Raw genomic sequence first — 19,300 nt, forward strand, 5'->3', positions numbered from 1 at the left:
ACGCGCCTCACACCTACCACCAGGGACGCGCCTCACACCTACCACCAGGGACGATCCTCACACCTACCACCAGGGACGATCCTCACACCTACCACCAGGGACGATCCTAACACCTACCACCAGGGACGATCCTCACACCTAGCACCAGGGACGATCCTCACACCTACCACCAGGGACGATCCTCACACCTACCACCAGGGACACGCCTCACACCTAACACCAGGGACACGCCTCACACCTACCACCAGGGACGATCCTCACACCTACCACCAGGGACGATCCTCACACCTACCACCAGGGACGATCCTCACACCTACCACCAGGGACGCGCCTCACACCTACCACCAGGGACGCGCCTCACACCTACCACCAGGGACGCGCCTCACACCTACCACCAGGGACGCGCCTCACACCTACCACCAGGGACGATCCTCACACCTACCACCAGGGACGATCCTCACACCTACCACCAGGGACGATCCTCACACCTACCACCAGGGACGATCCTCACACCTACCACCAGGGACGCGCCTTACACCTACCACCAGGGACGCGCCTTACACCTACCACCAGGGACGATCCTCACACCTACCACCAGGGACGATCCTCACACCTACCACCAGGGACGATCCTCACACCTACCACCAGGGACGCGCCTCACACCTACCACCAGGGACGATCCTCACACCTACCACCAGGGACACGCCTCACACCTACCACCAGGGACGATCCTCACACCTACCACCAGGGACGCGCCTCACACCTACCACCAGGGACGCGCCTCACACCTACCACCAGGGACGATCCTCACACCTACCACCAGGGACGATCCTCACACCTACCACCAGGGACGATCCTCACACCTACCACCAGGGACGATCCTCACACCTACCACCAGGGACGATCCTCACACCTACCACCAGGGACGATCCTCACACCTACCACCAGGGACGATCCTCACACCTACCACCAGGGACGATCCTCACACCTACCACCAGGGTCGATCCTCACACCTACCACCAGGGACACGCCTCACACCTACCACCAGGGACGATCCTCACACCTACCACCAGGGACGATCCTCACACCTACCACCAGGGACACGCCTCACACCTACCACCAGGGACACGCCTCACACCTACCACCAGGGACGATCCTCACACCTACCACCAGGGACGATCCTCACACCTACCACCAGGGACGATCCTCACACCTACCACCAGGGACGATCCTCACACCTACCACCAGGGACGATCCTCACACCTACCACCAGGGACGATCCTCACACCTACCACCAGGGACGATCCTCACACCTACCACCAGGGACGATCCTCACACCTACCACCAGGGACGCGCCTCACACCTACCACCAGGGACGCGCCTCACACCTACCACCAGGGACGATCCTCACACCTACCACCAGGGACGATCCTCACACCTACCACCAGGGACGATCCTCACACCTACCACCAGGGACGATCCTCACACCTACCACCAGGGACGATCCTCACACCTAACACCAGAGACACGCCTCACACCTACCACCAGGGACGATCCTCACACCTACCACCAGGGACGATCCTCACACCTACCACCAGGGACGATCCTCACACCTACCACCAGGGACACGCCTCACACCTACCACCAGGGACACGCCTCACACCTACCACCAGGGACGCGCCTCACACCTACCACCAGGGACGCGCCTCACACCTACCACCAGGGACGATCCTCACACCTACCACCAGGGACGATCCTCACACCTACCACCAGGGACAATCCTCACACCTACCACCAGGGACGATCCTCACACCTACCACCAGGGACGATCCTCACACCTACCACCAGGGACGATCCTCACACCTACCACCAGGGACGCGCCTAACACCTACCACCAGGGACGATCCTCACACTTCCACCAGGGACGCGCCTCACACCTACCACCAGGGACGATCCTCACACCTACCACCAGGGACGCGCCTCACACCTACCACCAGGGACGATCCTCACACCTATCACCAGGGACACGCCTCACACCTACCACCAGGGACGATCCTCACACCTACCACCAGGGACGATCCTCACACCTACCACCAGGGACGCGCCTCACACCTACCACCAGGGACACGCCTCACACCTACCACCAGGGACGATCCTCACACCTACCACCAGGGACGCGCCTCACACCTACCACCAGGGACGCGCCTCACACCTACCACCAGGGACGCGCCTCACACCTACCACCAGGGACGCGCCTCACACCTACCACCAGGGACGCGCCTCACACCTACCACCAGGGACGATCCTCACACCTACCACCAGGGACGATCCTCACACCTACCACCAGGGACAATCCTCACACCTACCACCAGGGACGATCCCCTCACACCTACCACCAGGGACGATCCTCACACCTACCACCAGGGACGCACGTCAGCCCTTGCCTGTTTCAGTCCCTCCTCCAGGGAGCACTCTGTTCCTGTACCACGCCCCCCTCCCCCTTCGCCCCGCCCCGCGCTGCTGCCACTGATCTTTAAAATAAAAGAGGATGTTCTCGAACTAATGGGGAAAAAGTAGAAACCTGGAGGTGTTCCAAAGAAGGAGAGATCCGACTCCCTCAGACGGACAGGAGGACGTGAGATAGACAGTGGAGCTGGAGCCACTCAGGAGGAGAACCAGTTCTTCAGGAGGAGAACCAGTTCTTCAGGAGGAGAACCAGTTCTTCAGGAGGAGAACCAGTTCTTCCAGGCAGATGAAGAACCGTTCATATGGAGTAGAGATCGCTTCTCCAGGGAATCGAGGAGCATCTGGGTCCACAGGTCATCAATGTGCCTGTCCCACTCCCGGTGGGGAAGTGGGAGAAGAAGAAATGGCAATGAACAGATTGCAAGTGAAATGAAATATTAAATATTCTGTTTGTCAGAGCAGAGCTCAAGCTGCCATACTTCCCCCAGCATAGTTGCTCCTAGGGTAGCATAGCTGGGAAACTGAAGGTTTATATTTCTGTTCCTAACTGGCCTGACCATAAGCCATGTCAAAGATCATTGATAAATACTGTGTGTCATCTGCATAGCAGTTTAAGTTAATGCCATGCTTTCTGATAATGTTACCTAAACTCTGGCTAAACTCACATCTATGCTGGACCATGAGTGTCGCCCCCTGCAGGACACTCTGTCCCCTGCAGGACACTGTCCGCTCTGGAGAGCAGCTTCAGTGAGAGACTGATCCACCCTCGCTGTGTGAAGGAGAGGTTTCGCAGGTCTTTCCTTCTGCTGCTGTCACACTCTACAACAAACACTGTTAGTCCTGAACACTCGCAATACTGATGTAACCATGTGCAATACTGATGTAACCATGTGCAATACTGATGTAACCATGTGCAATACTGATGTAACCATGTGCAATACCTGTAAATAAGAGTTCTATTTTATTTTTTATCCGGTTTACTTACCTGCTAATAGTATTACCTAGTCTTGTGCTAGTTATTTTTACTTTATTTTATTTTTACTTTATTTTATTTTCATTTTATTTTATTCTATTATCATTATTTTATTATTATTATCTTAATCTTTTTATTTATCTATTTTATTTTATTTCCCCCCCTCCATTCCCTATTAAGATAGGAGAGGAGTTTTGTTAAGTTTTTGTTCATTTTTTGTTTTTGAAACTTCCTATAATCTGTCCTTTCCTCCTGTTTCTACTTTGTTGTAACAACGAAATTTCCCCTTGTGTGGATATTATAGGATTATCTTATCTTATCTAAAGGCAGCTTATAAAGATGAAAAATAATTGGATCGACTACTGACCCCTGAGGCACACCGTAAGTTACTTTAGAACAAGCTGAGGAGCTCTGATTTACATAACAAACTGGCACCTATTAGGTAAACGGGCTTCAAACCAGCTGAGGGCGGGGCCTCTGAGGGCGGGGCCTCTGACACCTACATCACATTCTAACCTCTGCAGTAGAATGTTGTGGTCGATGGTCAAACGCTGAGGTCAGGACCAGGATTGAGACCAGTCCATCGTCAGAACCCTGCTGTGGTGGGCTCGGAACCCTGCTGTGGTGGGCTCTGAACCCTGCTGTGGTGGGCTTAGAACCCTGCTGTGGTGGGCTCGGAACCCTGCTGTGGTGGGCTCTGAACCCTGACTGGAAAACTTCAAATAAGTTATTGTCCTGCAGGTGGCGACAAAACTTTGTCCAGGATTTTAGAGACAAAGGGCAGATTATAAATAGGTCTGTAGTTTAACAATAGGTCGGGATCTAGATGAGTCTTTTTCAGAAGAGGTTTAATGACGTCATGTTTGAAGGACGTGGAACATAAGCACTTTCTACTGAAGTATTTATTATATTAAGAATAGAGTCTATAATTAGGGGGAGAATGTCTTTGAGGAGCTTGGAATGGGGTCTAGGACACAAGTGGAGCTTTTAGAGGACATAAGGGCTGAAGTTCTCTCTCTTGATCAACAGCTGAACATTTCTAAATTTACTGGTGGATTTATATGTGACACTAGTTTTACAGTTTGGGCTTGTTCAGGGCGAATAGTGGGAGTCATTTCATCTCATTTATCTCTGTTTTTATTTTATAGTTGAAAAATAGGAAGGAAATCAGAGCGGAGAGAAGCTGGGAGTGAGGGCACTACTTGGGCGGCACTAGCTCAGTGGTACAGTGCTCGTCTTCTGATCCAAAGGTCGGCGGTTCCAGATCCACTGGCCTGCAGGTTGGTGGTGCGATCGCAGCTGCCTCATGTAAATACTGCCATTGTGTCCTTGGGCAAGACACTTAACCCAACTTGCCCCCCAGTGTCTGTCGGAGTGAATGGGTGACTGGTTCCTTGATGTAAAGTGCTTTGAATACCTTGACAGTAGAAAAGCGCTATATAAATGTGACTGCGCTGTGACTGTTAGCCTTTTGGCTAAGATCAAGTGTAGTATCTTTACTATATTTGGTTTTAGTTTTGGGTGAGACAGCGGTCACCTCTGGGGTCAACCTGGGGTTTGCCTTTGTGGCACTCACCTTTGGCCTCAGAGGATAAATTGTACCGTTTTGTTAATTGTAACTTTTGTTTTTTCAGCACTTTAAGGCACCCCAGCACTTTATTGTTCGTAAGTGCAATCTTAACTGGTTTTAGCTGCACATATTTATTTTTTAATTGGTTTTAAGCTAATTTTAGTGAATTTTAGTTGGTTTTAAGCTGTTGGTGCCCCCAGAATGTCGGCCTCCCATGCCGGCAGGAGGAGGCACCACACCTGAAGGAGGTGTCTGGAAAAGTACCACAGTTTTCACGTTTGGACTTTTCCAGACACCTCGTCCAGAAAGCTCTGAATTTCAAAGCCGATGACCTGAACTGTATCTTGACCCTGCCTTTCAACAAAGACTTTGATGTGAGCTTTCGCTCTGCCATCATTCTGAAAGAATTCTGCACAGTGAAAGACCAGGCTATTAAGGTCAGAGATGTGGACGGCATTTGGACAGGCAGCTTGAGGGTCCCCATTCAACAATGGCAGGACCCTCGGTTGGGAGACAACTGGGGCTATATTCACTACCAAGGACAACCCAAGCTCTGCCGGCGGTGTGGGGAGCATGGGCACTGTGACAGAGCTGCTTAGTCTTGAGAGGACTTACATGAGACACGAGCACACTGGTGGGAGATGGTCAAATCTAGGACTTGGACTTTTTTTAGACGCATGGGGAAAAATAAAAAGAGAATAGCCGCATGTTGGGACTGCAGAAGCGGTTACAAAGATATTTTAACTTGATAAAAGAAGTTGATTTTAATGAAGAAATAAAAGAGATCAGACCTATCTGAAATAAAAAGTAAAGGAATCATTTTAAATCTCTACAGTACCAAAGAAATTAATGAAACCGTCTGCCACACTTCTTAACTCCATCGAAAATATTTGATCAGACAGTGAGCTTTAACCCGGATTTTAAGTTTGATATAGTTTTATTATAAACTTATTTTATTATTTTAAAATGACATACCCGTTTTTAATCATACTCATGGCGATCACACTTACTACAATCAATGTGAGAAGTGAAGAGTCTAGAGTGTTTGATCCTGTATTGACTCTTAACCTTGATGTGTTTTCATTACATTTTTAAATCACTACAGGAACTGGGAGGAGTTGTGGCCACACACACATCCATTAGGAGTGGCTCTAACCAAAATACCCCTAGATGACGGGCAGCACTGTGGTGAGAGACCGGACACTTTTGACATACCCATCAGCCATTTTACCACCGCTGTTTTAATAGATAATTCATTTATTGAAGAAAGGTTTTTATTGTTCATGTGCATTGCAGCATCTCTGGGAACGTTGCACCTCCACTTTCAGGTCAAACATTCAGCCTTCTTTTTTTTCTTCCTTTTCGACCGTTTTAACATTACATTCCAAAAAGTGTGCCATCGTAAAGTCATGTTAAATACTCTTTGCCGTGGTGGTTTGGAGTCAGACTGTACTGTGTAGTACACTTTATATGGACACGTGTGGAGCTGTGTGCGTTCTGACAGTGGATTGATCAACACATTCTGCTGCATCAGTCTCTTCTCATTTTGTTTCTATATTTGATCTTTTGATTAGGTTTTAATGCCCTGAACATGAAAGGATGCTACTCGTATATTTAGAAAGACACAAAACAGAAGAAAAAAATACTGGAAAACCAAAAGGATTAATTGCAAAAACACAAGATGAACTCACCAAAAATGAAAGGGCCTACGACTCCCCAAATCACTATGCTCTTCTGCCATAATCCAATATCCATTTTTAGTACCTTATGAAGTAAACGTACTAAAACAAATACTTTATGCAGGTTTGTTATCAATCCCGAGAGTTTGAACAAAACATGGGTTTCCCAAACATGCCCGTCTGAAATCAACAACACAAACGTGTCTATATAAATGCCAATGCCATTCTGTTGTCACTATCATCATCGTAATAAGAGAATATGGACTTCTCGAAGCCTCTTTTCACCTCTAGTTATGACTGGACATCATCTGATGAATTTTCCGCTACACTACAGAAACAAGACCCAAGATGGCCATGGAAGGGATTTCCTGTGAGGAAATCCTTGGTAGGACAAGTTTAAGCCCGATTGCAAACCTTTCCTGGTTTGTAAAACATAATTCATCTCCCTGTCTGGGACTTGTCTTGTGCATGACAAGCGAAGATACTGTCCATTATACTAACGAGTACATAAGAGAAAAAGTATGAAATGTTTTTCATCTTGACAGTTTTCATCCCGGCCACAGGCATAAATTCATTGATCTCTTTGATGTAAAGTTAGAAGAACTACACCAACAATTTGGCCATTTACAAGACCCTTTGAGGATGCAGAACGTCTAGATTTGCTGCCAAGGCTTGGTTTCTCATAAAAGATCATCAAATTGTGTTGGCAGGGCCAAAAACACATAGCCTAACCACATGTTCTGCATTTGCTCCTCATGGCTGACATCCCAATGTGTTTCTTGAATGCAGAGCACATTGCACTGGGCTCCGCAGGCTGCCTCCATTCCAAGAGGACAAGGAGAACGCCACAAAGCAAAGAGGAAGTATAGGAGGAGATGACCAATTATTCTATTTTGATTTCTTATTGGTGCCCGTCACGTCAGTATCGCCAAGTCTCTTTTTAGTTCCAACATTAAAGTCCATCATTCATAAAGGAGCTCAGCGCGTTGTGTGAGGCAGAGCTACATGCGGAGGATGGTGGATTGTGGGCTTAATTGAGGGTAGTTTGGAGGCAGTGGGGATCAAGGAGGTGTAGCCACCCTGCACGGCAGAACATTCCCCGACTCCTGCCACCCGCTCACCGCGTCCAGCTGAGGATTCACGCTGGCCGTGCATGGCAGTGCGCTCCCCGGCCTCTGCGTTTTGTGCCTCACCGGAAGACACTTTCCCTCTGGCTTTTTGAGCCGCTGGTCCACCTGTCCTCTCTTACCACAGTCAGAAACGAGCTTAGGATCACCACCCGGAGCCCGAGAGATGTCCCCCCCCTTTGGAGGTAAGGTGCAGGGCCTGTTCCGCGCCCATCCTCCTCCCGGGTTCAGCCTCGGCCTCCACAGGTCCAGGAGGTAGACCCTCACAGGTCCCCTCCCTACGGTCAGGAGGAGCAGTGGACACTGCTTCCCAGACGCCTGCGCTGTGTTGGAAACCTGCTCCTGTGACACCCCCACCACCCACTTCTCTTCGACTGAGAGCTCAATTTCGGGCAAGTTCCAGGCACCACCACGACTCCTCCAGCCTCTCTATCGTCCCCACCAGCGTTCTCCTTGTCCTCCTCCATGTCACCCGCACCACATGGTTAAAATGTCTGAACATGCGGCACTCTCTGTATTTCAGAGCCCTCTGCGCGAGATTGAAGACATCCTCTACACACCCGCTCTATCGTGAATTACCAACGTCACATGATGTCTGGGTCTCTGTCTCTGGGTGGAATCTGCATGTCCTCCCCGTGGGTTCTCTCCGAGTCTCCGGCATCCACCCACCATCATAACGCATGCATGTGTGAAATTAAAAGTGTTGTATAAGACAAGACAGATGAGTCTGAAATGGAGGATGAGAGAGAAGGGAGGACATGCAGTAAATTGTCGGAGTCGGAATCCAAACTCACGACACTGTGCCGACTGCACATGGAGCCTGACATAAGTGTGCTGTGCCCTGGCAGCACTCTTTGTTACTATGTTACCTTTTCATCTGATTCCTGTTCATTTGTTGTGTTCAACCAGAGAGTCTAAAAGCATTTAGAATCTATTAATGGCATCAGATCTTTGTAGCATCCTTTAACAGCACACTGAACCCAATCAAACGATCAAAAATGTTAACAAAAATGAGAAGAATAGACATTGAACATCAAAACAAAATGTTGTGGTATAAAATGCATTATATTCATCATACAGAGGGAAACATAAGAGGGGATTAGCTATACTGATTGCAAACCCAATAGCTTTAAAACAGCGTTCTTGAACGCAAAGACAAAGAGGGCAGATATTTACTGATTAAAGGAAGTATGAAAGGAAAGGTTTTTGCCCTGATGAATGTGTGTGCTCCACCAGGGAGTGACATCATCTTCTATACGGATATTATGCACCTGATTGTAAACCACTCTGAGGGAACCCCAAGTTGTGGCGGCGATTGGAATTTCCGCATCCAACCTACATTGTACTTGACAACTTTGAAAGGCACTGGAGGAAAAATAAACTTGAAGTTCCATAAATGAATGAAGGTTATCGGAGCGAGTGAAATCTGGAGGGAGATGAACCCTTTATGTATGCCAACATACCCAATTTTCTAATCGACATGCAATTTACTACAGAATAGACTTCATTTTCAAGAGATCTAAAATGACTGAAGCAGATACAGGCACAATAGACCTAAGCGATCATGCTTTACATTTCTGTAGATTTGGAGGAAAGACAAAAAAAACACACTGGAGGTTCAATGCAGCTGCTTAATGACCCTTTGTTTAAGGACAAAATGTCCAACAACATTAAGACTTATCTGGGCAAAATTATACATTTTCCCACCCACACTTTGGGATTTGTTTGTTGTGGGATTCTCCAGATGTTAAGTGGATTCAAATTAGTTTTCCACAAGATGCTCAGAGACATGGCACGGCAGCCAATGTGGGCGGAGCGACTTGAGGGGACGCTTCCAAAGCAGTCTTGAGAGGACAAATTATAGCCATAGCCTCTGAAAAAAAGAAACAAAAGGGAGCAAAAGCTAAAAGATCTGCAAGAAAGTTTAAAATTGCTGGAGGAAAACCTTGCCAAAAATGGGTGCTACAAGAAACTAAAAAGATGAGAAATTAATGATCAGACTTCACACAAAATAGCTAAGAAAATGCTCTTTTCCAAACAATGATTATGAGAGTGGATCAATATTTTCTAAATTACCATCTAAAACTAACAACTGAAAAAACATGGGACAGGTAAAGTTATGTAATCTTCAGCACTTGAAACCTTCTATAAAAAAACCTTTTTCAAAATTTCCAGACAAGAAGAAAGTATACATTCCTTTCTGGACACAATTTGCCTGTGAAGCTGAAATGACAGGCACAATCAAAAGATTAAAAGAACCAAACATCGACAGGAGCAATGGGTTCACTTCAGAGTGGTATTTAACCTGCTGCAGACGATGTATTTGACCAAACCAGAAATTTAAATACCCAACGTGATTCATTTTTTCAAGAAGTTTGTACATTTAATTTTATCCAGACATTGAACCAACAAACTGAGATTCTCCCTTACTGGCTCTGACCTTTGGCACAAAAAAACTCTTTGATATTAAAGTGTGGTACTTCATAGAGACCCATCAACAATTCTGGAGAAACATTATACCCCTCTTTATACTTTGTTAAATAAAAATATCTGGAAACATTGAACTTTTTACCCTATTTATGTTAAAGGATTGAAACTATAAATTGCATATTTTGCCCTGATTTCTCCATCCGTCCCAGATTCTTCGATTTTCATCCACAACCGGCTGTTTGATGAGTGGAATAAAACAATCTCTAGATTTATATGGCAAGGGAAAAACGCTGTACAGTGAACCCTCGTTTATCGCGGGGGTCACGTTCCAAAACGAACCCGCAACAGGCTAAATCCGCGAAGTAGAAACCTATATTTTTTTTAGTTATTATACAATGAAATACTCCATAAAACATTGAAGCTCACGCTCGCTCTCACCGGCCTCGCAAACTTCAATTTGGCAAGCGGTTTTACGTACGTGTCCATATGAATCCATAACGTTATTGACACAGGTAGAGAAGACGCAGAGAGACTGTTTAGCCAATCAGAATGCAGAACACAAAGCATGATGCAAATCCGCGAAGCCGCGAGAGCGTGAAAAGTGAACCACGTTATAGCGAGGGATCACTGTACATGATTTAAAACTTTACAATTATCAAAGGAAAAAGGAGGCGGGGTTTACCTATGAAAAAATACTTTATTTCAGCTCAAATCAGAGCGTTGCTGGTGTGACTCAGAATATGAAGCTCAATGGTCTTATACTGAGAGTCATGTGGTGCCTGAGGTTCCTGTACAGGTCTTATACTGAGAGTCATGTGGTGCCGGGGGTTCCTGTACAGGTCTTATACTGAGAGTCATGTGGTGCCTGAGGTTCCTGTACAGGTCTTATACTGAGAGTCATGTGGTGCCTGAGGTTCCTGTACAGGTCTTATACTGAGAGTCATGTGGTGCCGGGGGTTCCTGTACAGGTCTTATACTGAGAGTCATGTGGTGCCGGGGGTTCCTGTACAGGTCTTATACTGAGAGTCATGTGGTGCCGGGGGTTCCTGTACAGGTCTTATACTGAGAGTCATGTGGTGCCGGGGGTTCCTGTACAGGTCTTATACTGAGTCATGTGGTGCCGGGGGTTCCTGTGCAGGTCTTATACTGAGAGTCATGTGGTGCCTGAGGTTCCTGTACAGGTCTTATACTGAGAGTCATGTGGTGCCGGGGGTTCCTGTGCAGGTCTTATACTGAGAGTCATGTGGTGCCGGGGGTTCCTGTACAGGTCTTATACTGAGAGTCATGTGGTGCCGGAGGTTCCTGTACAGGTCTTATACTGAGAGTAATGTTGTGCCGGGGGTTCCTGTACAGGTCTTATACTGAGTGTCATGTGGTGCCTGAGGTTCCTGTACAGGTCTTATACTGAGTCATGTGGTGCCGGGGGTTCCTGTACAGGTCTTATACTGAGTCATGTGGTGCCGGGGGTTCCTGTACAGGTCTTATACTGAGAGTCATGTGGTGCCGGGGGTTCCTGTACAGGTCTTATACTGAGAGTCATGTGGTGCCGGGGGTTCCTGTACAGGTCTTATACTGAGAGTAATGTGGTGCCGGGGGTTCCTGTACAGGTCTTATACTGAGTCATGTGGTGCCGGGGGTTCCTGTACAGGTCTGACTTGCAGATGACAGACGCTTGAGTCATTTGGAGGAAGTTAAGAATCCCTGGGTCAAATCTGTTCTTACAACATGGAAGGAGCTGATCAAGACATAAACTAAACAAAGACGTTAAAATCTTTAACTGGTTGTCTTATGATCAAAATGTCACACCAACAGCTCAGACTCAAGATTTAAAGTCTGGACACCAAACTGTATAAAGGTCTTTTACCAGATTGTAAAGGAGAATCATCTGAAGACAATGGGCAGCATCTTTGGAGCATCCTCCTGGCAGCAGCAAAAAAGCCCCGCACAAAAAAAAGGGACATAAAACGCACATTATATTGAAAACTAGAAAAAGAAAATAAATTTATATATATATATATATGTGTGTATATATATATATATATATACACACAATCAGACTAAAAATGAGCACATTTGACATTTTGTGGGCAAAAATGGAATTTTTTTGGGTGTACGTGTGTTTTAGCTTCGATTGTTTTATTTTATGTCTTGTAGTAATAATAAATAAAACAAATCTTGATAAAATAAAGACAATTATCCTGAATGCAGACGGTCTCAGAGCCGCAAACCTCCTGAGTCGCCTTTAAAAATGCCGGTGGTGTGATATGTGCTCCCTCAGACAGTCCCAACTCCACAATGAGTTCATTCATAAACTTCCCTTTTCTTTTTTGTTCTTCCCTTCTAATATGATATAACAGTCTTACCTTCTCCACTTGTCCATGATCCAAAGCTTTTGTCGTGTCCAAGCTGGGGTCCGATGCCATGTGGTTTGCATGTTTTGCAAAAAAAGAGCAAACTAAACCCAAACTACACAAAAAAGCACATGAATGTGAGCGTGCTCTGCTCCCACACCTGCACTGATGACTCCCTCTGTGGGCCGTCCTCCAAGCTGCTGTGGCTGAAGTGAAATACTGAGGCTCAGAACTCCTCTAAATATACACTGGCCATAGTTTATTGCATACAATACTCTGTGACACCACTTGCCTTGTCAAAAGAAAGTCCCTGTTCCCGTCAGCTGATTGTTATTGATTGTTTTTGCGTCTATGAAGTGGCCACAGAGTATTTAAGCTTCTGTTTTGTATGTGTGTTTGAAGTAGGATTGGCTCTAGCATTAGTTTTTGCCCCGAGAACATCGACACGGAGCATGTCTGCTTCAGGAGCACTTTTCTTTCATGGATCTATTATATTATCTGCATAAGGCTCTGCCCGCCATCCAAACTGAGTAGTGGCCACTACGCGGGACTGCAGCCTCACGGTCGGACCATTTCAAGAGTTCGGCCTCGAAAATTACCCAAAATGCTAAATTATTTTTAGTCTAAGAATAAAATAGAAGGAATTTGATTGTTTCTAAAATCCTTAAAAATTATTTTTTTGATCTCACGGTGATCGGTGTACGCGCACCGAGCGCGCACGCAATCCTCGTGAACGAGCCTCAGAAGAACATGTGACGAAAACTAAACACAAGCAGAAGAAAGTGGACGAGACGAGACCACGATCCACGTGTTTTATGTCCTCACGTTTTCACACATTCAATATGAAGTGTAAATCAGCTATTACAGTTAACACAAGCTAACACAAGCTAACACAAGCTAACACAAGCTAACCTTTAGCTACACAAAAAGTTGCATTTGGAATGATACGCCGTGATTTCACGGCTCATGCCTTCTGCAAATAAATAACTCATTATTTTCTCCGTCCAAGATAAATTGTTTTAATGTATTGTGTTTTCTTCAGGTGAAGTTTAACACAGACCAGGGGAAATAAAGTGATGTTTTTATTATGTGCAATCAAAAACTACCATTAATTCAAATATAACCTGCTGAAATGGGTCATTACTTACTCATGTAAATGTAAACCTATTACAAGTATGACGTATTACGTAAAAGTGACAGTGGTGTACTCACAGGGCTGATAAGACCACATTTGAGCTTTTATTACATATTTAATAATGAAGTGTTTAAACAGCAAAGCACACGCTTGTTTTCTATAGGAATGTCATGGATTTACTTCCATGGAATATGTAGAGATTTAGAAAACATGTGAGTTATGCTCTAACTTCTAATGTTTAAACTTATGCAAAAGTAACGACTTTTGGTTCTAGCTTTAAAAATAACTGTGAAAAGAGGAACTTTTGTGTTACAGAGCGAAATGTAAATGTGTCAATCACATATTCCAGCTTTTCTCTGTTAAATGTACAGAATATATCAATGTTCTAATGAGAATCTTTCATCTTCTCCAGAGCGAAGCAGCCGTCCAGAGCAGAGCTGAGCGTCCAGAGCAGAGCTGAGCGTCCAGAGCAGAGCTGAGCGTCCAGAGCAGAGCTGACCGTCCAGAGCAGAGCTGAGCGTCCAGAGCAGAGCTGAGCGTCCAGAGCAGAGCTGACCGTCCAGAGCAGAGCTGACCGTCCAGAGCAGAGCTGAGCGTCCAGAGCAGAGCTGACCGTCCAGAGCAGAGCTGAGCGTCCAGAGCAGAGCTGAGCGTCCAGAGCAGAGCTGAGCGTCCAGAGCAGAGCTGACCGTCCAGAGCAGAGCTGAGCGTCCAGAGCAGAGCTGAGCGTCCAGAGCAGAGCTGAGCGTCCAGAGCAGAGCTGAGCGTCCAGAGCAGAGCTGAGCGTCCAGAGCAGAGCTGAGCGTCCAGAGCAGAGCTGAGCGTCCACTCTTTGTTATTTGACAACTTCTCATTACAAAGCAAACATGCAGTCAATCCTTCTGCATTGGCAATGAAAGCAATTCATTCTTCCTTTAATCCTCCGCCCACGTGCCCCGCCCACGTACTCCGCCCACATGTGTTGCAGGCTATGACACAAATCTTCGTTGACAGAAATGCTGAAATTGAATATTTATTATAAAAATGTTTACATTGGAAAATGTTCAGAATGTTTGCGTCATGTTTGTCCTCCGACAGAAACCATATTAAAACAACAAATATATCCCCCCATCTGTTTCTGTTTTCAGAGAGGCACTAGAAGACTAACCCTAACCTCAAAGAGACGCATGCGGCTCCGGAGCCGCGGCTCGCCGATCCCGGCCCTAGGAGTATGATATTTGTAAAAACTCCTGAGTCATGTTTAGCGGATTTCATCCTATTTTTTCCTCGTGTTGTCACCATCTCCCTCTGCGCCAAATGTCATCATTCTATGATCAGATTTTTTTGGGCCATTTCCTATCGCTCAATGCATTTTTTGTACATTTGGGGCGACCGGGCCTTTCCTGTAGTCGGCCCCAAACTTTAGAACGCTCTTCCTCCACATAAAGACCCTTCAGCTGATGAAGACCCTTCAGCTGATAAAGACCCTTCAGCTGATAAAGACCCTTCAGCTGATAAAGACCCTTCAGCTGATAAAGACCCTTCAGCTGATAAAGACCCTTCAGCTGATGAAGACCCTTCAGCTGATAAAGACCCTTCAGCTGATAAAGACCCTTCAGCTGATAAAGAGCCTTCAGCTGATAAAGAGCCTTCAGCTGATAAAGACCCTTCAGCTGATAAAGAGCCTTCAGCTGATGCTCTCAAGTCTGGTTTAAACATACACTTTTATTCACCAACATTTAACCCGGCATGAGAATTGTGTGGTCCTCTGACAGTCTTTTATTATTTATATATTTCATGTTGTTTTTAATGATTTTTTATTTGTTAGTTCATATTTATTGATTTATTATGTATGTATTTATTTGTTTTTTCACATATTTTGCCTGTGCTTGTTTTGTACTCTGTGCAGCACTTTGGAGACTTTGTGTTGGTAAAATGTGCTATACAAATTGGATTATATAGGAATGCAAATTTCCGTGTCTTTTCTTCAATATTTACTGGATGAAAAATAGGGCAGGTGCTCCTGAAGGGACCGGCTGCACCTGCAGGTCCAAGACTCTGCAAGGTGTGTCACAAGAAGACCGCTGCTGGCTGCAAGTCTTGTAACATTCCTTTGTGCTTTGTGCCGGCCCAAACTCTTACGGCCAGTGGCACAAAGACATGAGACTGGAGTAAACAGTTTGGCACAGTTGGCACATATTTGGATCACTTGAATATACTTTTTGATACAAAAAGGTCAAAGCACCAAAATGCCTTTTCCTAGAGATCTGAAACTTTACACAGTTGTTGTCATGACAACAGCATGTGCAGTGAACAGCATAAACACACAATGAAGTATGTCCTGCTCAGGACCATTACACATGGACAATATTCAGGCGAGACTAAAAAAAAGGATGTTTTGTTCATGTTTGTGCTTCTGTAGTGTAAGTTCTGAAGCCCTGACAGTGTGTCATGTGCACATCTGCAGAAACTAGAAGCTTTCCCATGATGCATCACACTCACATTTGGGCTGTAAGATCTTCTTTTAATAAGCAATGACATTTGGGTCTGATCATTGTGCACAGGGCGAAAGAGGCTGATGGAAACAGGTTAAAGACACTAGAAAAAATATACACATCAAGCTTAAAAAAAAGAGTCAATGAAAAAATATAGAGATAATGTAGAGTGTTTGCAGCCTTTTGACCCTCTACTTTTGTATTTAAGGTTATTGGAATATAAAGTAAAGTACAGACATAAAATAAAGGCGGCAAATAAACAGAAATACAAAACCAATTCAATCAATAAATATAAAATATGAAGCTATTTTTTATCACAAACAAAATGTCAAAGCAGCCAGTAAACAAGAGTACAAAGCCAATCCCCTTCATACATAAGAAGGTTAAAGCAATTTTTAAACAAAAATACCACAATTATGAACCATTCAAAATGAAACTCTTAACTCTTAAACAGCTTACAGGAAAATCATGAACAATTTAAACTTCACTTTTGTCATGTAACAGCTTTTAAAGAAAGCTGAAGATGGTCCACAATATGTTTGTTGTGTGTGTTTAAGAACCAGGACTTACCTTTTAAAAGGAAGACTTTATGACTAAAGCTAAATGTGCTGCTGTAGCTGATGCCTGTATCTCAGAGGCGTATTTACACGTGTGCAACAATAACTGCTCAACTGCTGAGCTAGTTTATGGATCTGCTCCACATGTAACTCCAAACGCCAGCTGAAAGTTCAGTCAATCATTTGCAATTGGACGACATTCCAGCCGAACTTGTATGTTTGAAACCATTGAACAGCATTTAGTGGCACTTAATATACATTTGATTCAAGTTGTAACCTTGCCAAAGGGGGGTCAGTGGAGGGGGCCCTCGACCTGTGTCCCCTCCCCAATTACACGGACCGTAAAGCTCTTGCCATGTAGCAATGTGGACGGTTGTTTGTTGCCAGTAAAACTTTCATATAAAGGACATTAGGAGTCTCAGTATGTGGAGACAGGGCGGCTAAGGGTACGGGAGCGGACGTTAACGTAGCGGCTAAGGGTACGGGAGCGGACGTTAACGTAGCGGCTAAGGGTACGGGAGCGGACGTTAACGTAGCGGCTAAGGGTACGGGAGCGGACGTTAACGTAGCGGCTAAGGGTACGGGAGCGGACGTTAACGTAGCGGCTAAGGGTACGGGAGGGGACGTTAACGTAGCGGCTAAGGGTACGGGAGTGGACGTTAACGTAGCGGCTAAGGGCACGGGAGCGGACGTTAACGTAGCGGCTAAGGGTACGGGAGCGGACGTTAACGTAGCGGCTAAGGGTACGGGAGCAGACGTTAACGTAGCGGCTAAGGGTACGGGAGCAGACGTTAACGTAGCGGCTAAGGGTACGGGAGCAGATGTTAACGTAGCGGCTAAGGGTACGGGAGCAGACGTTAACGTAGCGGCTAAGGGCACGGGAGCAGACGTTAACGTAGCGGCTAAGGGCACGGGAGCAGACGTTAACGTAGCGGCTAAAGGTACGGGAGCAGACGTTAACGTAGCGGCTAAGGGTACGGGAGTGGACGTTAACGTAGCGGCTAAGGGTACGGGAGCGGACGTTAACGTAGCGGCTAAGGGTACGGGAGCAGACGTTAACGTAGCGGCTAAGGGTACGGGAGCAGACGTTAACGTAGCGGCTAAGGGTACGGGAGCAGACGTTAACGTAGCGGCTAAGGGTACGGGAGCAGATGTTAACGTAGCGGCTAAGGGTACGGGAGCAGACGTTAACGTAGCGGCTAAGGGCACGGGAGCAGACGTTAACGTAGCGGCTAAGGGCACGGGAGCAGACGTTAACGTAGCGGCTAAGGGTACGGGAGCAGACGTTAACGTAGCGGTTAAGGGTACGGGAGCAGACGTTAACGTAGCGGCTAAGGGTACGGGAGCAGACGTTAACATAGCGGCTAAGGGTACGGGAGCAGACGTTAGGTTAGAATGTGATGTAGGTGTTGGAGGAACAGCCCTCAGCTGGTTTAAATCCTATCTATCTGATAGGTTCCAGTTTGTTAATGTAAACCAGAGCTCCTCACCAAGCTCTAAAGTAATTTACGGTGTGCCACAGGGTTCAGTACTCGGTCCAATTCTGTTTACTCTTTATATGCTGCCATTAGGCAACATTATCAGGTCACATGGCATTAACTTCCACTGCTATGCAGACGACACTCAGCTGTATTTATCAATGAAACCTGATCAGAGCGATCAAGTAGACAGACTTAGTACTTGTGTGAAGGAGATAAAAACCTGGATGACACTTAACTACCTGCTTCTTAACCCTGAAAAAACCGAGGTCATTGTGCTGGTCCTAAGTATCTACGAGACTCTCTATCTGAGCAGATAGCCACACTGGACAATGTCAGTGTAGCCTCCAGTTCTACTGTAAGAAACCTTGGAGTCTTATTTGACCAGGAGCTCTCATTTAAAGCTCATATAAATCAAGCTTGTAAAACAGACTATTTCCATTTGCGCAACATCGCCAAAATCAGAAGAATCCTGCCTAAAAGTGATGCCGAAAAACGTATCCATGCATTTGTAACGACTAGATTAGACTACTGTAACTCCCTGCTTGCAGCGTGTCCTAAAAGCTCCATAAAAAGCTTTCAACTGGTTCAAAATGCAGCAGCAAGATTACTAACAGGAACAAAAAGAAGAGAGCACATTACGCCAGTGCTGAAGTCTCTTCACTGGCTCCCCGTCGAGTCTAGAATCAAATTCAAAATTCTACTCTTGACCTACAAAGCCATAAATGACATGGCCCCATCCTACCTCAAAGATGCTATTGTACCATATCATCCAAACAGAGCTCTTCGCTCTCAGAATGCTGGCCTTCTGGCGGTGCCAAGAGTCTCTAAAAGTACTGTAGGAGGTAGAGCGTTTAGCTACCAAGCTCCTGTGTTATGGAATCAGCTCCCGACCCATGTTAAATATGCTGACACAGTCTCTTCATTTAAGTCCAGGCTTAAAACGTTCCTCTTCGAAATCGCTTATGGTCAGAGTAGTTAGGAACAGAAAGATAAACCCACAGCTTTAGCTACGCTGCCCTAGGAGTAACTGTGCTGGGGGAAGTATGACAGCTTGAGC

Source organism: Eucyclogobius newberryi, unplaced genomic scaffold, assembly GCF_026437365.1.
Source record: "Eucyclogobius newberryi isolate DKJ021-1_F unplaced genomic scaffold, fEucNew1.0.hap1 SCAF_4, whole genome shotgun sequence".
Lineage (NCBI taxonomy): Eukaryota > Metazoa > Chordata > Actinopteri > Gobiiformes > Gobiidae > Eucyclogobius > Eucyclogobius newberryi.